The sequence below is a fragment of the Gossypium arboreum genome, chromosome 12 (assembly GCF_025698485.1).
Source record: "Gossypium arboreum isolate Shixiya-1 chromosome 12, ASM2569848v2, whole genome shotgun sequence".
NCBI classification, from domain to species: domain Eukaryota; kingdom Viridiplantae; phylum Streptophyta; class Magnoliopsida; order Malvales; family Malvaceae; genus Gossypium; species Gossypium arboreum.
Window position 1 is genome coordinate 108,805,946 of NC_069081.1, and position 24,575 is coordinate 108,830,520.

The 24,575-nt window shown below is 25.8% G+C and overlaps 1 pseudogene; it reads left to right on the plus strand.

Annotated features, from left to right (window-relative positions):
• Positions 1 to 379: 379 nt before the first annotated feature.
• Positions 380 to 24,575, plus strand: part of LOC128285505 (uncharacterized) — a 37,997-nt pseudogene continuing 13,801 nt past the window's right edge.

Sequence of the window (24,575 nt, forward strand, 5' to 3'; positions counted from 1 at the left end):
AGTACCTACTGTTCGTGGTAGAGGATCTAGTAGGGGTGGTTCGGGTTCTGTGTCTAGAGGTGGAGGTGTCAGAAGAAACAGCGATATAGTTACACAATAGTCAGAGGCTAGAGCGCTGGCCAGAGCGTACGTAGTTTTGACCCGTGAGGAAGGCGATGCACATGATGTTGTTACAGGTATATTTCTATTGTATTCTGAGCCTATTTATGCTTTAATTGATCCGGGTTCGTCACACTCATATATAAATTCAAAACTAGTCGAATTGGGGAAATTAGAATCTGAAATGTCTAAAGTTTCTATAGAAGTGTCTAGCCCTTTGGGACAAACGGTGTTAGTAGATAGAGTATGTCGGAGGTGCCCGTTAATAATACATGATAAAATGTTTCTTGTGGACTTGTTGATCATGCCTTTTGGTAATTTTGATATCATTTTGGGTATGGACTGGCTATATGAACATGGGGTAGTTTTGGATTGCTATAAAAAGAGGTTTAGTATTCAAACAGAAAATGGGAATAGAATTAAAGTGAATGGCATCCGTACCAGTGGTTCGACACGCATTATTTCAAATGATGAAGGCTAATAAATTACTGCAGCAGAGTTGTCCAAAGATACTTGGCATATGTTATTAATTCGATTCGGTTGGGAGTCGATCAATGATTAGGACTATATGTGAGTTTCGAGATGTATTCCCAGAAGAGTTACCGGGCTTACCACCTGACAAAGAGGTTGAATTTGCTATTGAGGTGTATCCAGGTACAACACCAATTTCTATACCTCCGTATCGAATGTCGCCCACTGAATTGAAAGAGTTGAAGGTGTAGTTACAAGATTTACTAGATCGTGGATTTATTAGACCAAGCATTTCACTCTGGGGAGCTCCAGTGTTGTTTGTTAAAAAGAAAGATGGTTCTATGAGGTTATGCATTGATTATCGACAGTTGAATAAAGTGACGATCAAGAACCGGTATCCGTTGCCTCGTATAGATGATTTGTTTGATCAGCTTAAAGGAGATTCTGTATTTTCAAAAATTGATTTGAGATCCGGGTATTATCAGCTGAAGGTGAAGGAAAGTGATGTGTCTAAAACTGCCTTCCGTACTCGTTATGGCCATTATGAATTTTTGGTAATGCCATTTGGATTGACCAATGCCCCAGCTGCTTTCATGGATCTAATGAACCGCATTTTCCAGCCGTACTTAGATCAATTTGTGGTGGTTTTCATTGATGATATATTGGTATATTCGAAGACAAAGGCAGAACATGATCAGCATCTTCGAATAGTTCTACAAATTTTACGAGAGAAACAACTATATGGAAAGCTCAGTAAATGCAAGTTCTAGTTATCAGAAGTGGTATTTCTGAGACATGTAGTATCTGCAGATGGAATTCGAGTTGATCCGAAAAAGATCGAAGCAATTGTTCAGTGGAAGGCGCCAAAGAATGTATCGGAGGTACGCAGTTTTCTCGGTTTAGCTGGGTATTACAGGAGGTTTGTAAATGGATTCTCGAAGATAGCATTACCAATGACTAAACTACTGCAGAAGAATGTTCCTTTTATTTGGGATGATCAGTGTCAGAAAAGTTTTGAAACATTGAAGCGAATGTTAACCGAGGTACCAGTTTTGACATTGCCAGAATCGAGTAAAGATTTTTTAGTGTATAGTGATGCTTCTTTAAGTGGTTTGGGTTGTGTATTGATGCAGGATGGGAAGGTAATAGCCTATGCATCTCGTCAATTGAAACCACATGAAAGGAATTATCCTACTCATGATCTTGAGTTAGCAGCCGTGATTTTTGCATTGAAGATTTAGAGACATTATCTTTATGGTGAAAGATGCTACATCTATACTGATCATAAGAGTTTGAAGTATCTTCTTTATCAGAAGGAATTGAATTTGAGACAAAGGCGTTGGATCGAGCTTCTGAAAGATTATGATTGTGTTATAGACTATCATCCCTGGAAGAGCTAATGTTGTAGCTGATGCATTAAGCAGAAAAGCTGTAATTGAATTAAGAGCAATGTTTGCACGGCTTAGTATCACTGATGATGGGAGTTTTTTGGCCGAATTGAGAGTAAAAGCAGTAATGTTTGATCAGATTAGATCAGCTCAGTTGGAAGATCATAAATTATTGAAGAAAAGAGAGATGGTACAGAATGGCACAGCAGAAAATTTTAGTATTGATGATTGTGGATGCTTGAGGTTTCGAAATCGGATTTGTATTCCAAATACTTCTGAGCTTAAAGAGTTGATTCTACGAGAAGCTCGTGATAGTTCATTTGCTATGCACCCCGTAGGTACGAAAATGTATCGAGATTTAAGAAAATTGTACTGGTGGCCAGGGATGAAAAGAGACATAGTAGAATTTGTAAGTAAATGTTTGACTTGCCAACGGGTAAAGGCAGAACATCAGGTTCCTACTGGATTGCTTCAGCCTATTAATATTCCTGAATGGAAATGGGATCGCATCACGATGGATTTTATTACGGGATTACCATTGTCAGCAAGCAAAAAGAATGTTATTTAGGTGATAGTTGATAGACTTACCAAGTCAGCACATTTTATAGCAGTCAGGACTGATTGGTCGTTGCAGAAGCTTGCAGACGTGTATATTTGAGAAATTGTTAGATTACATGGCATTCCAATATCAATAATTTCAGATCGAGATCCTCGGTTCACATCGAGATTTTGGAGACAGTTACATGAATTATTGGGTACTAGTCTTAGTTTCAATACAACCTTTCATCCGCAAACCGACGGACAGTCCGAACGAGTAATTCAGATATTAGAAGATATGCTTCAGGCTTGTATTATTGATTTTGAATCAAGTTAGGAACGTTATTTACCATTAGCTGAATTTGTCTACAATAATAGTTTTCAATCTAGTATACAAATGGCCCCGTATGAAGCACTGTATGGTCGAAGGTGTAGATCACCGGTATGTTGGACAGAATTGAATGAAAGAAAAGTAATTGGGCCAGAATTAATTCAAGAAACAGAAGAAACAGTTAAAAAGATCAAAGATAGATTAAAGGTAGCTTTTGACGGACAAAAGTCTTATGCCGACTTGAAACGTCGAGACATTGAGTATTCGATTGGAGACAAAGTATTTCTAAAGGTTTCTCCTTGGAAAAAGTTTTGAGATTTGGTCGAAAGGTAAATTGACCCCACGTTTTATTGGGCCGTATGAAATAGTGGAAAGAATTGGACCGATTGCATATAGATTGGCTTTACCTTCAATTACAAAGGATTCATGATGTTTTCATGTTTCGATGCTACTGAAATATAGATCGGATCCTTCTCATATAATTTCTACAGAAGATATTGAAGTTCGACTGATCTATCATATGAAGAAAAGCCGTTCAAATTTTAGCACGGAAGTGAAAGAATTAAGAAATAAAAGGTTCCTTTAGTGAAAGTCCTATGGAGAAATCATAATGTTGAAGAAGCGACTTGGGAACCAGAGGAAACTATGAGAGTACAATATCCTCATCTCTTCTCGTAAATTTCGAGGACGAAATTTATTAAGGGGAGAAATGAAATAACACAAATTCACGACACACCAAAAAGTGAGTTATAGGGCCTCCGTCTTAGTGAAATAAGTTCAAAATAATTATTAAAAATATTTATGAGCCTAGTGGTGTGTCTAATTAGGATCTAATTAGGTGAATTTAGCTTAATTTAGAGTAAGTAATAAAAAGGATTAAATTAAATAAAGGGTAAAAGTTTAATTATAAAGCAATAGAAAATAAAAGGATTAAAATGGCAATTAAGCCATTGACTACAAATGAGTGACATATTGGTGAAATAAAATCAAAGATTTTTTTAGGTTTTATATATTATAATGATTATTATTATGGTTTTATATTAAATTATTATAATTATTAATTAACATTATGGTTTTATATTAGATTATTATTATTAGCATTATTATTAAATAAATTAAATAGTAGATAATTGTATGGTAATAAAATATACATGTGTAAAAATTATATTGGTACATTTGTAATTTAAATACTTAATTACTTATAATTTAAGTAAAAGATATTTGTTAATTAAATTATTAAATTATTAAATTATGAGATTTTTGTTTGAGAAACAAATTAAATAATGACAAATATAATAAAATTATTGGTACAAATGTAGAATTAAATATGTGTACAATTGTAAAATATGTAAATGATGTTAAAATAGATATTTAAAATAAATATATTATAATATATGCTAATTAAATAAGTAAAACAAATAAATATAAAAGAGAAATAAAGAAACAAAAGGGAATAGAAACAGAATTGAAAACGGGAAGCAGGGGAGAAAAAGAGAAAGAAAAAGGGAAAGAAAAATAAAAGAGAAAACTAAGGATTTGAAGCTTGGAGTTAATTTGGTAAGTCAATTAAGTCCTTTTTAGTTAATTTTGATGTTTTAGAAGCTTTAAAACAAGATTTTGATGAAATTAAGTTGATAGTTCAAGAGTTCATATGTTTCCAAATATGGTTCATGTTGGATAAATTATGGAATTGGGGATTTAATTGAATGAATTCTAAGTTAGAATTGATTAAGGGATTAAATTGTAAACTAGGCTATAAGTTTTATGTTGAAGGGACTAAATTGAAGAAATTTCGAAATTAGGGAAATATGCTGGAAATTTTATAGTTAAATATAAGTTTAGACAAAATTTGAATAGAAAAAGAGAGTGAATTGGATTAAGAAAATAATTAAGTTTAGTTAGGATTAAATTGGGAATAAGGTAGGAATTGTTTAGAAATTTAATTATTTATTATAATTAATGCTGTAAATAATAATATAAATTACTATTATTTTCGTAGCCAACAAAGAACTTGAAACGTCAGCATCGAAAGGAAAGGAGAAAATCATTGAGGACTAAAACGGGAGAATTACGGTGTGTATTACTATAATTCAAATTTTAATTATTATTGATTGCTGAAATTTTAATTGTTATGTATGGTAAGTAAGACTTGAGGTAAGTATGTGATTATTTGAAAAGTGTATTGATTGAAAAATAAATAAATGGTGACAATTGTATGGTGTTGATGGTATACATTTGTGTGAAAATTAATTTGTATATGAATTAAGATAATAGATATTTGAATTGAATGAGTATTGAAAATTTTTGTGTAAATGAAATTGAAATTAGAAAAAGTAAAATAATACCCTATTAACTTGTTGGACTAGATCTGATACAAATGGCATGTCATTGGATTTGTGATGTGATGAGGAGATTGTAGTTCAGCCGAGAAAATGTTTCTGTTATTATATACTTCGATTTATCCGAAGAGGCACTTAATGTCTTACTGGTGTGTTATGGAGGATTTAAAATATTCGGATGTGTTTGGGTTGGACATTCGGTGTGTTTGGGTGGAAATCCGTATTTGTCATAGTCCGAGCTTTGTTAATAGGGTAAATAATTGAAATGAAATTTTGAAAATGAGATTATTTGTTTTAGCACTATTGAAAAGTACGAGAAAGAATGTATGAACTAAATTATAAATTGAGTTAGTATGAGAAAAATGAATTATGAATTTAAGATTTATGAAGTAAAATAATTATATATAAAAGTAGTTTAAATAATTATAAAATTTATGGTTGATGTTTGTAATTTATTAATGTTAAATAGTCTTGATTTATAGTAATACCACTGAGTATATCCATACTCAGCGTACGGTTGTTTTTGTGCGCAGGTTAGTAGAAGTCAAGTGTCCCGGCTCAGCATCCAAAACAATCCCAACTCCAACACAAACTTGGCGATGTATATTTTTCTTTTGGGTAAAGGTGGCATGTACATAGGTGTTGTTTAATCACTTGAATATGTAGATTACTTTGAGTAGTGAAGGATGAATTATAAGATTTAGATGGTTAAATGAAATGGTAAGGAAAGTACATGATATTTTGATACATGAACATTAAGTTGTTAAATGAATGAAGTTTATAATCAAATTTGAATGATGCTATGATAGTTATTAAGTTAAAATTATGTTAATGATATAAATATTAGTTATATGAATGTGAAACATTGGTGTTGGTGATTTTGGTTTGAATTTGCAGGAGGTTTAGGTAAAAATAAGCGAAATCTCGCCAAATTTTTTATAAAAAAATTTGAAATACTCGAACAAGTCCCGTTCTACTTTTAATACGTGTTTGAACTTCTAGAGTCCAAGATAGGGACTTAATTATTATATTATACTATGAAAGTTATATTAATTGTAAATTATTCGTAAGTTGTCTGATATGTCCAGTAATGTCTCATAACCTCATTCCGGCAACGGTTTGAGGTTAGGGGGTGTTACATAGGATGGTAAGTTATTGTAGTAAAAGTCATTGCCACAGATGACAAGTGAGCGGCCATCACCACTGGAGATAAAATTCGAGATGGTCAGTATTTGTTATGTGATTTGGAGTGTTGAGCAATGCTCAAAGGCAAATAGGATGAACAAGTGGGAATTTAATCCTGAAATTGCATTACATCATATATAAATTGATTACTGTTTGATTTATTTTATGAACCATGAAGAATGCTTAGTACATTACTATGCTATAAAGTATATATGTGTTGTCTTTTTTTTTTCTTTTTCTTTTTCTTTTTTTACGATTATATACAATGATTTATAATTTAGACTCACACTGAGTCGTTGTAAGCTCACTCCTCCTTTTTTTACCTTTCAAATAGTACAGAAAACTAGAACATAGGATGACATTAGAGGACCCTCGGATTAGCAAGTTATTTTTTTTTCTATTATGAAGTTTTATTTAAGTTCCCTTAAAACAATTTATTTTCGGGTTGTAATTATTATTATTCCATGTTTTTATTTTAAGTTAAAAGTAGCTAGTTTAGGTTAGTTATTTTTTTAAAAAAACCATGATAATAAATTAATACTCTAATATGTTGCGTGCTATTTCGATTTAAAAAAACTATCAATTTTAATAAATGACTTCCGTTGTTCTATTTCTAATAACTAAAGATTTTGTTAAACTCTTTTCATAAATATAAAGAAAGACTTACAAGATCATTTCAGTGATCGAATGTAATGCCTTTGACTTAGCTGAAACTCTTAAGCCGGATCGGGAGTGTTACAAAGTGTCTAAAAGAAACCTTAATCTTTCTCTCATTTTGTATAGCATCAATAATTGTAGAGGGGAAGTTGGTCTCGGACCCTCAACAGAAGGGTATTGTCCCATTCAAGGATTTTGTCTCCCATAGGAAGCGTCTTGGTTGATATAGATACGACCTGCAAACTCATGAGAGAGGTACTAGTATTGTTAGGAATATTAATTATGCGTGGGATCGAACCATCAACCAAGTCTTAAATGGCTTACCTTAGCATACAGGAGACAAACGAATGTAGTTGGGCTTTCATCAGAGTGCAGAAGACAAAATTCCCAAGTAGGATAATACCTTTCGTTGAGAGCCTGAAACCAAGTTCTCCTCAGCAATAATAAATAATAATTAGTGAAAAATTGAGATTTGTTGAACATGTTACTGTTGCTATTAGTTATTCAGGATGCGTGCATCTCATAAAATAGTTGAAATTTAAAGTAAAAAATAATAGAACGTAAATGAAAAGAGGAATGTAGTAAACTGTGGTAAAATGGTTGGAGTTATTCATTATTGAGAAATTAATAGGGGTCAAAATAGATGTTAAAAGACCTTTTTAAAAGAAAAGAAATGAGTGGGATATTTTTGCCAATTTTTTATCCAATCTGATTTATTGTAATATAAAAGTTGAAGGGTGATGGATTCTTTTATAAAAATAATTAATAGAGAACTAGATGGTGGATGGAACTCATTTTAGCCCTTAAAGGAACTTTCAATGAATTTGAGTAAAGTAAATGGCATTCACTATTCATTAACCAACTTTAAATATGGAAATTTATTTGACTAATAATGAAACAAAACCCAAAAAAGAGGTATAAAAAGCAAAATCCATGTCTTCCCCACTTAATTACTTTTATCATTCATTTATCAAACCTTTACCTTTTATACATTTCATTCATTTCTTTCTTTGCTCAGTTATACTGTTCATTCATTTCATTGATCACATGTTCCTTTTACTTTTTTTTTTTTTGGGGGGGGGGGGGGGTTAGCAAACTTTTCTTCATGATGTAAGAATATGCTTCTGTTATTGAATTTTGTTTTTTTTTTTATTTATACATAAAAATATAAAAAATATTATTTTGATGGATTATTATTCTTCAGTTAAAGAAGTATAGGTCGAATTTTAGTTTTAGGCACATTACGAAATGTTATAATGTAGTCGAGAGTTCAATTATTATATTGAGTATGAAGCATTTTTAAAATTCGTGATCGGTATTTATCTTTTAATGAGCCTATAAAATACAAAAGATTAATGATTAGACTTACTCTGATAAATATTTTAAAAAAAATGTTGTGAATCCAATCCTGCCCATGCAATCAAAAACAAATTCGAGTCCTACACCTCATGGTCCTTAACTATAATCAAGTACACTGATTGTCTTTGAAAAATTTTGTCAATACATAATCGTTTATGATTTACAATAAAATAATATTTATGTTGAATATTTTTAATAATTTGAATTTATATTTATATGATTAATATAGAAAAGAAAATTTGACACACCCCTAGCGTATACCTAAATTTGTCCAATCTTCCCATCTAGTTTTGGCCTAGAATAGATACTACATGATTTTATTATTTTAAGACAAAAACATTTACCATAACTTCAATGTCTCGATCTTTTTTAAATAATTCACCTACTTGAACTACAAGTAAAGATTGAAATGCTAGATCAAATCCACACTCTTTTGGAGCTTTGTGAATTTTTTTAAAGAAAAATTTTAACTCGTTCCTTTTATTTGTATACAATTATAGAAAATAATAATAAATATCTACTGTTGACAGTAAAAAAAAAAAGTTCCATCAACACGACAAAAGTTTTTATTTTAGTAATAATAGAACATTATAACATATTGACAATTATTTTGTCACAATTCAAACATTATATATTTGGATTGATTACAAGCACCTATCACAATAAGAAAATCAACTTCGGATGGTCCAAAGCGACGGAAAAATCAACAAAAGAACAGAGAAATCATCAAGCTAGAGAGGACGTCGTCAAACCCATATCTAAAAAATATTAGCAAAAGTAAGACTACATGTATAAGTAAGACTACATGTATAAGTAAGACTAAAAACTTGTACAATACAAAAACTTCCACAAGGGAATGAGACTTATTAAACAATGAAAAAAAACTTAAGACAACAAGGGTCCAAACCGGCTCGTAGAATAATTTATTATTCCAAAATACTCTCAAAACAGAAATAGATTTAGAAGCTAATGAAGAGCTACAAATCGAATATCTATGACCAATCCACTTTCCAAGAAAAATTACTAGTGGCTAATGGAGGTTTAACGACAATGGACACTATCATTTGTCCATCACAACACGTAATTATCATTACCACTGAATAAAATAAAGGAGAAAAAGTAAACATTTTTTGAGGAGAAAATAAGAAATGTTTTTAGGGTTTCCCAACTTAATAAAACTTTATAAAAAATATTTTAACTTTATTAATATAATACATGATAATCATCCCCCAAATCGTCTATGCTACTTAAAATATGCTTGATTTAACATCATTAATTCTTAATGTCACAGTCAATTCTAAATATTGTGATTTTTGCATTTGTTGTTGTATTTTATTAAATAATATTATATGTAATTAATGTAAAATAATATTGTTCAATATAATTAAAATATTAAATAATAAAAATTAAACCACAAAAGTTTGAATAAGATAATAATGAAATTATGATAATTTTAGAAATATTTACTTACTAATTGAATAAAAATATCTAAATGTCGAAAGTTGTTTTATATTTAATAAAATGTCAATAAAAGTGTAAGATAAATTTGAATAATTTAAAAACATAGTAAAAGTGTGATGCTTAGGGGTACATTTATAATTTCAGTTTTAATAAAATATTTTAAATATTAAAAATTAATAATAAAATAGAACGTTAGTTAATATCAATATAATAATATAAAATGATCAAATATATTTTAATCAATTAAAGATATTATCACTTCATGCTTTTATAAATATTAATTTCTAACATTCAATACATTGCACGGGATTTTATATATTTTAATTTTAATTTATTACAATTTAATTTTATTTCATGTAATTAATGTAAAATAATATTTTTAAAAATAATAAATAATAAGAATAATCAAATATATCAATTATTTTTATAATTCAAATATCTTATTAAAGCATTAATGCAATACTAAAGATATATATATAGTGTAAAATAATATTATGCACATTCAATTTTAATTGGTTTTTAATAGTCAATAAATTAATTATAATAATTAATAGATAATATATAATGGAAATATAATATATTTGTTTCAATCACTTTGGTGGAGTAATTGTGTACTGACATGAGTTGGAATGCTGCTGGGCTCTTGCAATACAAAGAAAATCAAAATCTACGATATTAATATTGAAAATATATTAAAATATTAATAAAATAAAAATATGTTAAGTTATTAAATATTAAATTAAAAATAACATAAAACTTTGTAGAAAAATATTAAAAATAATGAGTGGGGTTATAAAATTTGTTATTTATAAATATGCACATATTTAGGTAAATATAAAGGTCCTGTTTGGCAATTGGTTGAATGTTGATTGCAGAATTAATTTGATCAATGATTCTATTATTGATTTGATCAATTGAATCTATTAATTGTTTATTTAAAAGTGTTTGATAAAGCTTAGCTGATAGCTAGAAGTTGATATATATAAAATAACAAATAAGGACATGACACATTTTATTGTTAAGTATTTGTTTGTTTATAATAATTTAGTATTTTTGGGTGAAATTATTGGAATAAAATACTATTACCAATGAATTAAAATATTCATTATGGAAATTAATTAGCGAATATTTTTGAAATTTTAAATAAACAAATTTATTAAGTTCCTTATTTGCAAATTTCTTAAGTTGCATATGAAATCATTTTACACAAATAAATTGAAAATATATTAAGAGTACATAAATTAATTAGTGAATATTTTTTTGAATAAAGACTACTTATATCTTGACAACCTAATTAAATTTGAGAGCATGTGGCAAAGTAAGTAGTTTTTGAGCAAGTATAGTCAAATATATCATTCCACATATTTCATTCCTAATCAATTGTGAAAAAAGTTGCTCATCTCAGCGTTTTTTAATTTGAATGTTTTAGCTCAATAAGTTCTTGCAAACATCCATTCACCAAATATTACAATTAGAGAATTTGACCATCCAATGCTCCATTTGTACTCAAATCAACTAAAAAAAAGCCAAAAACTCTATTTACTAAACAACCTCAATATATCCTAACATAGTAGATAAGCTCAATCCTATCCAAAAGATCTCTACTTATGATACAAACATTTGAATTAGATATAATTTTTAAAAAACTTTGATCTAATGTGTAATGTTATATATTAGCTTTGATTTGGTGCAATTATATACATATAACTTTATTTTTATTTAATTTTCATATTCTACTAGCACCATTATCTACCTGCCACTATTTTTCATTGTGTTATGTGAAAATTGTTAATGTGATAAAATTTAAACTATTTTCACATAGATTAAAAAAAATACATGTTTTTATCATTATGGCAGTGGGAAAATAATTAAAATTATGTGAAGATATTAAAATTTACTCATTCATTTTTTAGTTTAATAAAGTCAATCAACAATTTCCGCTTAAAGAAAAATAGTCTCAGAAGGGCTGCGGGATGTGGCCCTAAATTGGAAAATTGTATTTTTATCCTTCAAAATGTAAAAAATTGCACATTAGCCTCAAAAAATTTATAAAATTTTAATTTAATCTTTTAAAAATTATAAAGATATTAACTAATACAATGACAAAATTACATTTTAACTCTTATCAAATTTTTTAGCTTAATTCCGCCCCAAAAGAAATAAATTGGCTTCGCCCCTATAATACCACATAGAAAACATTGTTAGTGTTATGTGAAAATGGAATTAAATTTAAAGTTATATATATATATATATATAATTGCACTAAATCAAAATTGTATACAATATTGCACATTAAATCAAAGCTCATGTGTACTTTTAAGATGTGTTCCATTTATATTATTTACGTTATTATCTTATAATAATTAGTAATGTAATAAAAAAATTTCTATGTTTATTTTTAAATTTTTTTCCCAAACTTAAAAGTTATTATTGTAAGATATTTATATATATATATATATATTATATATATATATATATATATATATATATATATTCAAAATATAGATATAGATTCAGAAAATCATTTGACATGTTGTTAGTGAAAATTTTACAGTTTGTTTCGTTTGAGAAAATATATTTTTGTTTTTATATTCAGAAAAATTAATTTTCATTCTTTAATTTTGAAAATGGAAAAACTTGTTTGTTAAATGAAAAGGAAATTTATTTTAAAAGTGAAAATATGAAAACATGTTTAGTACCTATTTTACTATTTTATATATAAGAAATAAAATAAAATAAAAAATTTCTTATATTTATATTGACTTGAATCAAGGTTAACTATTTAATATTTAAAATTTATTAAAAAGGTATTTTTTAAATTTGAATTAGTGTCGATTAATGGATTAAATTTAAAATCCTCTTATTTTTAAAATTTTCAATTTTACAAAGTATTTTTAATGAAAATAATTTGATCACTCTATTTTAAAATATTATTTGTTAGTCTAAATAAATAATATTGTTAACTTTTTAATTAAAATGTTGATGTCAATTTTTAAGAACATAATTCTAAAAAAATATTTTATTGTGACAAGTTCGAGAGTGAGTTTTAAGAGAAAAAAAATTAAGACTAGTATTTTCAGTATTATTTTTATTATTACATGACTACTAAGAAAAAGGTTTTTTTTATTTTAAAATTTCACACTAATAAATTTAATATAAGAATTTTAAAGATTGTAACAATTGAACCTAAATTTTAATTTTAAAAAGTAGAGAGAATAAATTCTTGAAAATAAAAGTAAAATGACTAAATTCTAAATATATGAAGTGTATAAGGACTTAAAAGCACATATCATACTTCTTCTTCTTCTTCTATTACTATTACAACTACAACTACAACTACAACTTCTAATATTAATATTAATATTATAATTTAATTTAGAATTATATAGTTAAAAAGTTGTGCTAATTAGTTTTAAGATAAAATTATTACTTGGATAGAACCCCGAGCGTAAAATAAAAAAAATTTGTGATAATTATAATTATAATTTAATTTATAATAAAAATTTTGACATTAATTTTATTTTATCTTTTGTACAAATTGTGTTTATTGATATAAAATAAAATTATTATATGAATAAAACTTTAAGCATCTTAATTACCATTTAATTAATATTAAAGTTATGTACTAATTAAAATTAAATTTAACTTTATAAATAGCATTCAATAATTAGACATATTCAATTAAATAATATCTAAGAAAAATTATCAATAAAATTGGAGATTTTATCATTAATAAGTTAGAATTATAAAAAAATTAAAGAATTAAAACTATGGTTTTAGGTAATATTGAATCATATTCGAGCAATAATGATGATAAGGTAATATGATATTATGATTTTTTTTAATTTTAAGTTTATAATATATGAAACAAGTGCTCTTAAAACTTTTTTTTTTTTATCTATATGTTTGGTGTAGACTTGTCCATGGCTTGGCTTAAAGGCTTATCCAATAAATGAAAGAATTTGAGTAAAAATATAGGCTTGAAAAATAGGTTTGGACAAAAAAATAAAACTTGTTTATGAAACAGGCGAGGCCTTGGGTAAGGTTTTTTGGCCCGGGCCCGACCCGAATTTGCAAAAAATTGTTGTTTTACTACTATTTTTACACTGTTTTGCTGATTTTTTCCACTGTTTATTGTCATTTCACTATTATATTGCTACTATTTTATTGTTATTGTTTGGATATTGTATAACTCTTGTTTTATTGTTAATTTTGCTACTATTTTAGAGGCATTTGCTTGTTAAATTGCACCTATATTAGTGTTATTTAAGTACAAAGACTTTTTTAAATTTATTTTGAATTTGTTGAGAAATATTTATTTTAAAGTTTGTAGTGTGTTTGATGTATTATATTTTTAATTTTTTATATAAAAATAAAATAAAATATTTTAATACTGAAAGGCCAAGTCAAGCTCGGGTTTTAATATTTGTATCCAAGTCGAGCTTGAGAAAAACTTAAGCCCATTTTTTTGATTGGGTCAAGCCAAAGCCTATCAATTGCGCCTAGGAATTTGTTAAGGCTTAACCCGGTCCATGGATAACTCTAGTTTGGTGCATAAGAAAAATGTTTTGTGCATTTATTTTGAATAGAAAATCAAATTTCAACAATTGCTTTAATCACTATTAGTAAATATGTTTATAAATTTAGTTTAAATATCTTTCTTATTTATCACGAACTATTATTATAATTGTAACATGTCTTACTGTTTTTTTTCAAACTAACATTATAGTTTAATTATTATATAGTTATAAAGTTGTATATTATTTAAAATTTAAGACAATGTTATGAATGCTATTATGTGGATGTTTATTATAATCAATCTTTCACCTTTCATATTCTTGTAACTCATTTCCTATTTATGTGTTAGAAAATGAGAAGTAAAATCTCCTATATATATATAGAGAGAGAGGTATACCTGAAATGATGATGGAAAAGAAGAGAAATAAAATAGAAATTTCCATTTATTCTCATTTATTATTTTTATGTTCATTACATTATTATTATTATTATTTTATAATATATTATCAATGCAAGCTTGCTCGTTAGTATTCAATATTTCATTGGAGAATAAGTAATTTAGACGCATAAATGTCCTTGTTGAAGCAATAATCCTAAAGTATGTGATTTTTATGTTTGCTTGAAAGATTTTGAGATTTCAATATTCTTAATAAATAATAAATTCAAAATGATGCTCATTTTTTTGTATTTAAGTATGAATTTATGTTTTATATATTTCATGGTATGCTTGTTTATGATCTAAGACTTTGAATAAGATTAAAGTATCAAGAACTTCAATATTTTTGCTTATATATATATATATATATATATATATCATATCTTTCATAATATATGTCATCGAAATGATAACTACATTGCCTATTAAATTATTTCTAATAGAGTCACACATGATTTATGAGTATAACTTTTATATAGACAAAGCAAAAATCATTGTTTTTGTCCAAAATCACCTATAAAATTATTTTTATAATTTAGTTAAATATTTAATTATTTGAATAAAATTTTTTACCTTTAAAATTATCTGCTTTAAATTTTTGAGATAAAATATATTTAACATTAATTATAAAATATATTTAACATTAATTATCTTTTACTTTCAATAATCATAAATCTATTAAAATTATAATTTAAATTTGAATTATCTTTAAAATTTAATTATAAATACTTCCATGACAATCTAAACAGAGTCTTAAAAATAGCTCACATAGCTTGCAACAAAAACTACAAATTTAAGTATCACTTAAAGAATCATAGCCTTATAAATAGCTTTGGTTGTGTTGTTTCCACCATAGTCGTGGTGAAGCTAACCAAGTGATCCATACACTTTCTCAGTATGGGTTTCATGGCTTTTTTATAAAAATAATTTAAAATTTTTAATTAATTATCAAAATGACTTATTTTTTATTTAAATATAAAAATAACTTGAAATTTATAGTAAAAGTTGTTGGAGCTAAATGGTTTGGCGTCACCTACATGCCACGTTAACATCCATGAAAAAAATTAATTTTTTAGTGAAGCCATGTTGAATGGCGCCACCTATATAAATACTATAGAAATACTGCAAGTTCTAGAAATATGAAGGACTTCAAAATAAATTTACCATTTTCTAGTGGAGTTAATTAATATGACGCCACCAGATTTCCCTTCACACCACGTGTTACTTTTTTATTTTTATTTTATTTTTTTCTTTCGTCCTTTTTTATCTTTATTTTATTTATTTTATTTTACTTATTTTTATTATTAATTTTAAAATTTTGAAATGTATATTTGAAATATTTTATAATATATATTTTTAAAATTTTAAATATATATTTTTAAATTATTTTTTAGATTTTAAAATTATTTTTAAAATTTTGAATATTATTTTTAAATGTTAAATATATATTTTAATAGTATAAAATATTTAAATATTTTAAAGATATGAACTTTCAAATTTATTATTAGTTTTATAATATTTTAAATATTATTTAATTTGTTCTATAATATTTTAAATTATGATTTTTAAATTATTTTAAAGATATTCAAATTTTTAATAAAAATAACCTAAAAATTTAATTAATTATCAAAATGACCCTTTTTTAATTTGGCTCCACTAACTTTTATTGTAGATTTCGGTCATTTTCGTATTTAAAATCATAATTTAAAATAATATAAAACAAATTAAAAATATTTAAAATTTAAAATATACATTTAAAATATTATAAAACTAATAATAAATTTGAAATGTCATATCTTTAAAATATTTAAATATTTTATATTATTAAAATATATATTTAGTATTTCAAAATAATATTTAAAATTTTAAAAATAATTTCAAAATATATATTTAAAATTTAAAATATATATTATAAAATATTTCAAATATACATTTTAATTTTTTAAAATTAATAATAAAAAATAAGTAAAATAAAATAAATAAATAAAATAAAGATAAAAACAAAAGTTAAAAAAAGGACAAAAATAAAAAAGTAAAAAAAAAAAGAAAAGAAAGTGACAGGTGGTGTCAAGGAAATCTGGTGACGCCATATTAATTAGCTCCACCAGAAAATGATAAATTTATTTTGAAGTGTCTCATATTTCCAGAACTTGTTGTATTACCATAATATTTATACAGGTGGTGCCATTCTATATGGTTCTACCAAAAAAATAATTTTTTTTTCATGAATGTTGACATGGCATGTTAGTAGTGCCAATTCATTTGGCTCCACTAACTTTTACTGTAGATTTCAAGTATTTTTGTATTTAATTAAAAAAATAGATTATTTTAATAATTAATTAATTTTTTTAGATTATTTTTATAAAAAAACCGGGTTTGTTGCAAGTCCTGAACAAATCTGGTTGAAGAGATGCCGTCATGTCTATTTCAACAACTAGAGGTGAAGAAAGTAAATATTGTAATCGGTTGGGCTGCCCCATATGGTTTGGGATTTTTAAGTCTCCTCACAGTCAATTTTAGAATTGCTTGTAACTATTAATTGAATAACACTTCTGTTATTTTCTTATTACTTGTTTCGTCTTAAAAAAACACAACGTTTTATCTTAATAAAAAAATACTTTTAAGTAACAAAATCAAACATATATACATATATTGATTAAATATTTTTAAAATAAAATATTCGTCACCCATTTTAGAATATTTTAATAGAAATATTATTTTTACAAAATAAAAATATTATTATTATTTAAAAATACATGATAAGTAAATATACAACTAATATTTATTACAAAGTTAAAAATAAATAATGTCATCTAACATTCAATTGATGTAATTTATTGGAAAATATTAAAATATATTTGAAAATAAAATTTTATGGTTAGAGAATGAAAATGAAATCACCAAAAGTAAAAGAGTAATTAATAAAATAATAAAATATGATTGGAAATAGCAGACTATGCCCAACTTAGCTATTCAGGTGGGAATAAGGTTTGTTTTTCGGAGATATTTTCATATTTGGTCCCTCAACTTTTAGATTTATAATTTGTTTTAAATTGTTTCAATTTAGTGTAAAGTTTGTCTTCTTAATTTTCAGAAATTAAACATTTCTGTAAGGAATAATGATTCCAAATTGAACTCATTATAAGGATTATAATAGTATAAAAATTTGCTTAATAATAATTTTAAAATATATATGTATAAATAATTTTTATTGAAATACTTTTTAAGCTTATAATTGGTATAAAGATTTACTTACACTAATGTTTTTAAAATAATTATAACGGTTTAAAACCATAATAACTAAAAAGTAAAAAATATATATATACAAAGTTTATAATACATTATTTATACAATTTTAAACCAAATTTATACAAAATTTAAAGTGTAAAGTAAATAGTATTTAAATAGTATAGTTTTTGTATAATATTTATGAAAATGTACAAAATTTACAAAAGAAGTCGAATGCATCTTTTTGGGACATCTTCTGACAAGAAAATTCCATTTTTCTTCATGTGTTCATAACCATCTGTCGAAGTGGGTCAGGCCCTTTTAACGGTCGACATGTAATCAAGTGGGGCCCTGTCTCTTTTTCGTTTTCCCGCGCTTAAAGAGACCACGCGTTTTAGCTTTTGACTTTTGAGTCTCCTGTCGCATTTCAATTTCATTTTTTTTTCACCTGTATGAGTTTAAATTAGATAATATAATTTGTCATATATTTTAAATTAAATTCTGTTATTAGTCCCTGTATTTTATAAAATTTTTGGATTTAGTCTTTTTGTTTTAATTTAGTCATTTTAGTCTTTATGCTTTTCAAATTTTAAATTTTCAATCCTCATCAAATGATAATTGTTAAATTCTTTAAGTTAAGTTCTATTATTTTCAAGATTTGATATAGTAAATATATTATCATATATGTAATGTCATGTTAGCTTGTTATTTTCATATTACTTACTAAAAATCTAGCTAATATATTAACAATTTTATTTTATATAAATACTGAATTTTCAAAATTTAAAAAATATAAAGACTTGAAATGATCCAATTTGAGAATATAAACTAAATCTACAACTATACGCATAATATAATATTAATAATTGAATTTAACTTATATTGTTTTGATTAGAAGTAAAATTTTAAAATTCAAAAAGTATAGAGATTAAATTCACAACTTTCTTAAAGTACAGTGTAACATATATTTTAATATATGTATAATTAAATAAAATTTATATAAAATTTACATTGACTCGTATTTAGTAGTGGCAATATAAATGAGAGTTAATGATATTTTACCTCTAATTTTTAAATTTTTATTTGATGGATTAAAACAATAACTAATAATACAGCAAACTTTAGGTTTAAAATATTTTTCTTCATGTATTAATTTCGTTAATAAGAGTTTATGAATAAGGATATAGGATTTTTGGTTTTCTTTATTTGTTAATTAAAAAAAGTAAAGTTTTGTTTATAAATATATTATTTGATTTACAATAATTTTTTGATATTATAAGATTGAAGGATTGGAAGGAGATAATAGGGTTTGAATCCATGTCCTCTTAGTATTAGAAGGAAGCTTAAATCGTTGCTTTAAACAAGTTTTAACTCTTGACTCATTCATAACAGTTTTTTTTTTAAGAAAATACTATTATTAATAGGAATAATGAACAATAAGGATACAAAGACTTGACATATAGTATAAAAGATAAATAAATCACTACAAACTAATGTAGAAATGTCATGTCTACAAAATAATATCATAAAAGAGAGAGAGTGAGACAAATTGATAGGCTTAATGTATGCTTTCATTCTAGCCTTCCAGTAGGGATAGTTACTATTCTCAAGCATAGGGGAGGCGAGTAATCAACAAATCTTCCATTGTCAGCAAAAAGCAATTCACTATTAGATACATTAAGTGTTTGCTCTGATACCAGTTATTATTAACTTAAGTTACTTATTTGCTCAAAATGGCAAATACAATGGAAGTACTAGACTGTAGTAGTCACTACAGTATGACATTGCCAAAAAATGTGCAAACAAAACATAAATAACACCAATGTTTACAATAACAGATTGCACTCTCTCACAAAAGCAGTTCCTCAATGAACAAAATATATGCTTTGAGGCTTGTTAGTATAGAATCTAAGTGAATATAAGTAACTCATTGAGAATAATTGTTACATTAATAATAATCAAACAAAATCACCTGAAGGTTTGCTCTCCAAAATTAGCAGCAATATCTCAATCAAATCTCTACATTCTAGACTTAATTGATCCACTCGAATTCAAACCTATCTTCAAACGCCAATGGTTACTTCCCATAGATGGACCATTGTACCTTCAAAAACGCATTACATTAATAGGTTCAAAGATTTTCTTCATTTAAATTACTAAATCAAAAAAGACAAATTTTTAACCACCTCAATGACAGTTTGCAGTTGGCATTGCAAATATCACTTCGCAACTCTTAGTTCATTTTGCCTCAACAATATATTTTTTTAAAGCCATTTTAATTAATTTGTTAATATATATTTATATAAAAGAGGGATTTTTATCTAAACCAGTCTAAAATTAATTTAATAGTATACGCTTTTATAAATTGTTATACGAATCATCATACTCCATACTCTGTTTTTTTACGTAATAAAATTCAAATAAAGTAAAGAAGCCTAACTATTTATTCAGTGTGAACAAAATTAAACTTTTAAATATATGTGTAAAATATAGTACTTTCAATCAATATAAATTTCAAATTAATTAAAATATTACGTAGACCTTAAATGTAATTATGACATTGAATAGAACCATCAATTTATTAAACCTGTCATTTATATACAAAATTATAAAAATATATCAAATTAATTAGCTTTTAAACTCATGCATATTTATTGAGGGTTAAATTAGAGTTGTTCATGGTTGGGTTGGGTCCTAACTAAATTTTAGATCCGATTGATAGGCTCAGGCTCGACCCGAAAAATGAGTAAAAGTTTTTGTCCAAGACCAGCTCAGATTATAGATGCTAAACTCAGACTCTGTTTGTATTAATTTTTTTAAAAATTATTTTATTATATAGAACAAATTTAAAAAATATAATATATTAAATACACTAAAAATATTAAAATAAATAATTTCCAATAAATTTGAAAAAAATTTGTCCAAACCTATTTTGAGCTTATATTTTTGTCCAAACTCTTTTATTTTTTGAACAAACTTGATCGGATAATCTAACTCGTGTAAAACTCTAGATTCAAACTTACAATTTATGCGGGAATAGTTTCGCAATCTATAAGCATCAACTATGTGCTGAGATCACTTGAGTGGCTTCAAAGTATTGAGAGTGAAATTCAAATGAAGGATGTAACATGTAGTGTTTTAAAATTAAGATATTTAATTTTAAAATTTTCATTAAAATAAAAATAATATTTGATATATTATCTATGTATAAATTTTATAATCATTAGTGAATGATAAGATGACACTTTGCTATTAAATAAAATAAAACAATCAAGGACTTAAAATAATTAATAATAGTTTTATTTAAATATAATTAAATTTTAATTAATTTTAATTATTCATTTCAACAATTTTGGATTTAAAATCTTAGATTTTGTGTTTAAGATTTAGAGTTTATGGTTGTTAGTGTTTATTCATAATAGTTAAAATTAATTAATGTTTAATTGTTGTTTAAATAAAATTATTAGTACTTATTTTTAAGTCTTCAATAATAATGTGTTATATTATTATTGTTTGATGTTGTGTAGGAGTCATGATAATGTTTCTCCTACTTCTACCATAAAACCATTGGAACAAAAGATACGACTCTGGTCAATGTTGTTTCAAAACAAACAAGATTTTGTTGTGTGGTAAATATTTGAATAAATATCTAATTATTCCAACATATGTATGGGCTTAGAATTTTCAGGAAATGGATTCTTCATTTGATTTTATAAATTTGATTCAAGATGTATAGTAGAGGTGCTTATGGTTGGGTTTGGATCAGATCTTAGCATAATATTAACATATTTTATAGTTCTTCAAGGCCGGTCTGACTTAAAATATGTGCTTGAAATTTTGTTCAAATCTGTCTATGTTTGCAAAAAAAACTAACCCAAGCCCATTCTAGATCCACCCCATATTATTTTTTTAATTTTTTTAAATATTTATATTATATTTTTTAATATTTAATAAATTTATACATTCTTTTATTTATTTAAATTTTTTCTATAGTCATCTTAACATTATTTTAATATTTACATTATAGTAGTATTATATATTTAGCATAGGTTTATTTTTTTAAAGTGTTCTAAATTACATAATATATATAAATAACAAAATATAAAGTATTATAAACTTAAAAATAGGTTAAGCCGTGCTGGGGCTACGAATGTTCAAGCTTAAACCTAACCCTTATTTTAAATAGGCCTAATTTTTTCCAAACCCATTTTTCGAACCTAATATTTTTACCTAAACTTTCCAGAATTTCGAACGGATCTTCAAAATTTCCGATAAACAAGTCTAATGAATAGATTTAAAGAAGTTATTAAATTTATTGAAAAAAAATATCAAGATTACTGATTTTAACTAGGGAAATAGTAAATATGATAATACAAAGATATCCACATGAAACAATATGTTAAAAAGGTGCAAAGATCCAACCTAAAATGTTAACCAACGTGTTAAAACTTGGTTTAGTTTAAATTAGAAAGAGTTTAATAATGAAGCATGGTATACTAAAAGGGATGATATATAAATATTAAAAATTACATAATTTGATTAAAGTTGGAATGCTTTAAATAATGGCCTTGAAACTATTCAACAAATTCTCTAATTTATATATATATATAGTAATAGATTTTAGAACGAATGATATAATATTAAATGAATGTATAGCCAAATATAGGTTACTTTAGGATAAGGTATGGTGGAGGGTGAAGCCTTATCTTCAATTACTAGTTATATAAAGTCCATTAATTTGTTCTAAACCTACATACGATAGTAAGGATGGAGATTGTTGCTATATTATCATTTTACTTTTACAAGCAAAATGAAATTGAATGATTAATCTTACACGATTTTCCTCGTAAGTAATGCTTTTAGCCTTAGATGGTTAATCTTTGTTATTTTAGCTTAAAAGTCTTTTTTATTTATTTGCGTTTACATAATCTTATCTCATTACTTGCGCATTCTTTTAGGGAATAGGCTCATGAATATATTAATGGAGAGAAGTTGGATGTTGGCAAAACTTGTCTATGAAAGGCCAAGTTTTATGAGATATGGAGTTCTAAATTGTTCCAAATATAAAAATGAAATGTAAATAATTGTTTTCCCATGTTTAGTTTAGATTCATGCACGTATACCATACAAAGATATATGCCTAATTATGAATAGATGGATTGAATTTTTGGACTTTGCCTTGTTTAACAATGCTCATCATCAGCAGCAAAATGGAAGTGAGGAGAAAATAAATAAAAGTTAGCGGAGGTTGAACCCTCGAGATACGGGAGGAGATTGTAGGCACCCAGTTATTTCTTAAACTTTACTAAATCAACCATTTGAGTTCAAATCATAATTTCGGAAATTAGGGTTTCTTTTTTTCTTTTTTAAACTTAAAATTTATTTGGCAATAAGTGTATAGATTCATTATGTGTCATTTTATCATATTCTGTTATGTGTAGGCTAAGACAAGTGACAAATTCGAATTTGATAATAAAAATAAAATAGAATTACAATAGAAAGCAATGAATTTGAAACCAGTTGATAATAATAAATTGAAAGTCCATCTTAAATATAAGATATATATATCATTCAAAACTTGATTGATAAAAGATAATATAATTTTGTGTGACTAGCTGTGTTAATGGAAAAGTTTTGAAGTATGAATAACCTATTTTGTTATTCAAAAATATTTATTATTATTATTATTATTATTATTAAAATTATGATTTGGGTAAATTAATCATTTTAGGTTGAAATTGAATTGCTAATTATCTTTTCCAAACCCGATTGAAACACAAAGCTATCCAACCAGACAAATACAGTGTAAGTTTGCTGTCATGGATTTTCTTTTCAATATTAAATTTCACCTTTTGGCAGTTTCAAGAAGAGAAATATTGTGATTTGAGTCACCAAAAAACAAATGAGGTGAGGTAGGAGAGAAAGAGAAAGGATTGTGATGATTTGTATGTGTGTATGTATGAATAATATTGTGCCACTATATTGTTGCCTTTTTGATTGTCTTTGTTGCTGGCAAAGGTGGGAAATAAAATGAACGGTTTCAAAATCATTTTCCAATTGCTTTATTGGCCACAATCGATATTTTTGAGAACGATTTTCCTTTTTGTTTGATTCGTGGAAAAAGTTCAAATAAGAACAAAATTGTATAATGATGATATTAACTATATTTTGCGTTCATGTTTTGATAAATGATATACTGGGTTTTTTCGATTAAAATAACTGGGACTTGTGGACTAAAATTTTGTCATTGCATGTTCCATTTCTTTTTTAATATAAGAAAATTTATTTTAATTTCACAAATGTGATTAACTATGTGATATGGATTATAGTTTCATACAATCCCTTCTCGTTAAATAATTTTAAAAGTTATTTTAATTTCACAAATGTAATTAACTATGTGATAGGGATTATAATTTCATACAATCCTTCTCGTTAAATAATTTTAAAAGTTATTGTAATTTCACAAATGTGATTAACTATGTGATAAGGGTTACAATTTCATACAATCCTTCTCGTTAAATAATTTGAAAAGTTATTTTAATTTCACAAATGTGATTAACTATGTG